The following is a 5,384-nucleotide window of genomic DNA, read 5'->3' as shown; positions in this document are numbered from 1 at the left end:
AGATATCTCTGCCAAGACTTATACAGGTGTGTGCTAAGAAAACTCTTTGTGAAACTGGTTTGTTCAGCACAGGACAAAATTGTTAAGCTGTAACTGAAAACGGCCTCAAGGCTAAGCACTGGGCCAGGATCAATAAAGGAAGGAAATGAGGAATATGAGCCACTGTGTGAGCAATACTGATTATTTGATATGAATACCAGCAAGATCTCCTCTCTTTACATTACAAAGGTCCCTGTTATCTCTTCAGGAAGATCTAGTGAAGCTAAAGAAATGTCAGCACCATTTCCCCTAAATCTATTTTTCTGGAAGTATTTTTTAGCTCTTCCACCTACTCCCCTTGCTTGGGAAGGATCTTGAGGAAATATTTTATCAGTCCTCCACACTTTTGATTTTCTCTCTTCCCTCTTCTTAGTAACGTATAAACTTCAAATTATTTTTTTCCTAACATCTACCATCTCTTACTCTCACATGGCACTACCTTTCACTGGTGGTGGGATTGTGTGCTCCTCTGAGGCAAGAGGCTATGCTGACAGTAGCAGTCTTGCTGGTAGGGTCTCCTATATCAGAAAGGCTTTTGGTGAGAATCAAGACTAAATGTATCAAATAGCTACTGGGTAGCAGCAGTCACTGGAGGTGATACTGGTGAAGGATCTCTCAGAAACAACAACAGTGAGACCATAGCTAACATTTGTCACTACTATACAGGAGGCATGGTAAGCCTATTTTGAAAGTCTTTTACTATTAAAACGCTAGGATGAGACAATTCAAAATGAAAAAGAGAGAGTACCAGAAGATAGATTCCCAGGTCAGATGGTACTGAAGGAGCTACCGGGGTAAAGTAGAGGACAACTATGAGTAGTGGCTAATCAACCCAACTGGATCAACCCAATCTGAAAGGCTGTCCAGCTGTTAACATGCTCAGGGGTGAAAGTCCAAGTTTCACAACATATATTATAGGAACATGGAATGCAAGAAGCATCAATTAGAGAACGCTAGACATAATAAAACAAGAAGTGGAATATATAAACATTGCAATACTTCGGGTGAGTGAGCTAGAGTAGACAGGAATGAGATAGATAATTACAGTGTTACTCAGGTAATTAAAAAAGCTAAAAATAAAAAATAAAATAACATTAATAGCAAAGAGAGATGTAGCAAAAGCTGCCAAGGGACACAATGCAGTCAGTGTGACTTCAGGGAAAACCCACTAATACAGTGAGCTTGCACCATATACAGGCTTCCCCTACGTGGCTTTCAGCATACGCCCCTCTCTGTCCCAACAGCCTCTTAGGCTCATTTAGTGGGAACAAGGGAGAGGGTCTTCTCAGTGGCTGCTCGCAAGCTTTGGAACTCCCTTCCTAGAGAGGCCAGGATGGCTCCGTCCCTGCTCTTTTAGCAGCAGGTAAAAATATTTTTGTGCTGTCAGACTTTTTTAAACTGATGAGAATTGCGCTTATAAATGCTGTGCAAATCACATTAAAGTTAGTATCGACTTTTTAATATATTTTAATATTTTTACTGTGTAATTGTTTTAACTTTTAAAATAGTTTGTTTTCTAAACTTTATACTTTTTAAAATGTTTTTCATTGCTTTTAAACTGTACTGTTTTAAATTTGCTGTTAGCCACCTTAGCCGATTAGCCATTTAGTCATACAGTACTAGGAAAAAGGCAGGATATCAGTAAATAGAACAAAATAAAATCATCATCACTACCACCACACAATATACATTCCAATCTCCAAGAAAGGGGACATTAGGGATTTCAGTAACCATAAGACTGTTGCATTATCTCCCATGCAAGCAAAATGATGCTCAAAATTCCTATATAAGGAGTGAGAAATGCCATGTCCAAGCTATGTTCAGGAAAGAAAGAGGCACTAGAGATCATACTGCAAACATACCATGGAATGGAGCACACAAAATAATTTCAAATGAAAATCAGTTTGTTTATATATTACAGCAAAGCCTTTGACCATACAGACAACAGAAATTATGGATTGCACTTAAAAGAAATGGGCACACCACAGAATTTAATTGTCTTGTGTAACCTGTACTCAGGACAAGAGGCTACCATTGATTCCAAACTTAGTATGGATCGTCATAGTTTTTTTGTTTTTATATTGATGTAATTGAATGGATGTATTTTCATGTTATTGTCTTGTTTTATTATGTTGTTCACCACCCTGATCTTTGGAAGGGCGGTATATAAATAAAAAATTTTATTTTTATTTTTATTTATAGTCTGTGGCAATCCAGACCTCCTCAACTCAAGCAATCTGCCAGTCTCCACCTCCTGAGTCACTGGATTACAGGAACTGTTAAGACAAAATACAAAGAAATGGAATGATTTCCAATTGACAAGAGGGTCAAGGATTTTATCACCCTGTTTAATTTGTATGCTGAACATACCATATATAAAGCAGGATTAAACTTGGTGGAAAGCAATATGAACACTGGAAGAAGGAACATCAACAATTTAAGATATGCAGATGACACTATAATACTAGCAGAAAATAGTAGACTTGGAATAATTCAAGGAAGAAAGTGCAAAGGCACATTTACAGTTCAATGTTAAGGGGGAAAAAATAATGGCAACAGATGATCTACACACCTGATCAATGAAGACACTGAAACAGTTCAAGACTGTATAGAAATACCTTGGCACAGTTATTAATCAGAATGGAGACTGCAATCAAGAAGTCAGAAATAGAGTAGGATGTGGAAGGGCAACTATGAAAGAACTAGACAAGCTCCTGAAGCATAAGACTACATCACTGCATACTGAAGTTAGGATTGTCCATGTCACCATATTTTTAATTTCTATGTATGGTTGTGAACACTGGACAGATAGGAAGAAAAGCAACTCATTTGAAATGAGGTACTGGAGGAGTTCTACCAAAACTGTTGACAGGTTAAAAAAACAAACGAATGAGACCTAGAGCAAATCAAGCCAGAACTCTTCCTAGAAGCCAAGAATGTTGGCCGTATCATAAGACTCAATGGAAAAGACAATAATTCTTGGTAAGGTAGAAGGCAGTAGGGAAAAAAGACCACATTACAGATGGATAGACTCAGTCAATGAAACCATAGCCCTGAGCACAGCTATTGATGACAGGGAGACTTGGAGGTCTCTCATCCATACAGTTGCCATAAGTCCAAGTTGACATGATGCCAGTTAACACCACAACAATCTCTTATAAGGTATATTCAGTCCTGTTTGGGGGGGAAAGCCAGGGTATTTTAAAAGATGCTACATTTATAATTATAAAATATTGTTATCATTTGAATCCAATCCTCTGAAGGCACCTTACCTTGCAGTTACAGTGACATAGAATATACGCAAAGGGATCTTGCAGCACCTTTGATGTATCTGAGGTAGACCAAGCCTACAAAATCTTATGCTACAACTTTTCACGCAGTTAGTCTCAAAAGTCTACAAGATCTCTTTACATACTAATATTCCAGCCTAACATGGCTATGTCTTTGAATTCTACTAGCATTAAAATGTTTTTCACAATAGCCATCAAGCAACTTCACAAATAAAGAAAACTTGGGTCAAAAGGGACTTTCATTGTGGCCTCTACTATTTTATGGTATGGTTATAATATAATTTTAATGCTGGCATTGTAAAAAAGACTCTGGATCATTATATCACATGTGGTGGGCTTGTAGTAAGATCAAAAGGTTTTTGGGGGAAATACATTTAACTATTCAAAAAATATTTAAGATACAATTCAAAATGCTACCAGAATTTTATCTATTAAACATAACATCTGTCTTTAAACAATAGAAACATAACAACAGCAGCATGATTGGTTATAGCCAAAAATTGGAAAAACAGTGATATACCAAATTTAGAGGAATGGACACTTAAAACTACAGGAACTAGACTTACATTCCTGATCAATAATAAGTCCACAGATAAAATAAATGAGGAATGGCTTCCGGTATTACAATTTTGGGAAAACGCATTAAATATTAAAAGGGATTTGATGACGTAAAGAAATGAATTATGTTTTATAGATACATGCCACAAGACTGGATTTGATTAATGAAATGAAAATGTTTATTGTTTGCCTATTTGTTCTTATTTGAAATATGTGATGGATGAATCAATTGATGCGATGCGAAACAAAATGAGATGTTACCTGTAAGAAATGTTTCCTTTTTTGTATATATTATGTATGATATACTTCTAAAATAATAAAAGATACAACTTTTTGAATAAAAAGAAAGAAAATAATATAACTTTAATGTGATTCCTCTATTTTAAGTGATATCTTTAGCATTTATTGTTATATTGTCTTGTTATATTTACCTAGTCATTCTTAATTTTTGCATGTATTTATGAATGTATTTCAATTTTGTGACTGTTTTGCTGTGTTATTCTTCCAAGGAAACACATCTTGTAAATAAGGATTTCTCCCTACAAATCTGGGGAGCTGTCATTCCAAAATGCACCTTGGAGCCCAACCCCAAGCAATATATATATTCTTAAATTCAATTACACTGAAATGAAAGAGACTTACCTTACGAAACTTTTTTTAGGAATACAGCTGGAGGGTTTTTCCACATGCACACTAATGATCACTTTTCATGAAACACATTGTAAGGGAATAATATATATGTAAACAAAACATAGTGGCTCAGTCACAAAGAGCACTCTCGTGTGCAATCCAGGTTTCCCTTTAATATAGTGATGAGCAAATTGTGGCGCTAGGGCTGTGTGAAGTTCTCAAGGGATCTGTGGCCCTCAGCCCCATCTGGATTATCCTTAGGGGCAGACAGACTGCCCAAAAAGTGAGGATTGGGGCTGCCCTGGCACCACTTGGCCTGGTGCTATGGCAACCACACACCCGCCCTGGAACCAGCCCAAATAGAAGTGGGAAAGATCTGCTCCCTTTTGGGCCGGTAAAAAGGTGCCTTAGGCAGCCCAACCACAACCCCAGCAGTTTCAAGCTGCTTCAGTGGTGCAGTGGTGCGAACATGGCGCCCCTGGAGCGTCTTGAAGTTGCCCACATCTGGTTGGCCAGGGTAGCTTCCAGATGTCTTAGTGGCATGCAGCGTCTAAGTGCCATGCCCTCAAGGCACATAAATGCTGGCTTTACCAGCTAGTCTATTCCAGCCCTTTCTTGGGCAAAGAAAGAATGGGTTGCCTCTCCTGGAGCAATTTCAAAAACTATACATTTTTCAAAACCAGATTAGGCTTCCAGACATTTTTGTTCCCCCACCCCACCCTTCACCCATGTTTCAGCACTTAGGAGAGACTGTCTGTCCCCTGTACACACTGAAGCTGTCCACCCTTCCCATTAACATATTCAAAATTAGGCAGCCAACCTGTTCCTACTTGTCATGTAGTTTAAAGAGGAAATCTTCAATTTACA

Source organism: Sceloporus occidentalis, unplaced genomic scaffold (assembly GCF_023333645.1).
Source record: "Sceloporus occidentalis isolate IW3139 unplaced genomic scaffold, rSceOcc1.0.p SCAF_3, whole genome shotgun sequence".
Classification (NCBI taxonomy): domain Eukaryota; kingdom Metazoa; phylum Chordata; class Lepidosauria; order Squamata; family Phrynosomatidae; genus Sceloporus; species Sceloporus occidentalis.
The sequence above is the reverse complement of the archived record's forward strand: the minus strand, read 5'-3'. Positions refer to the sequence as shown.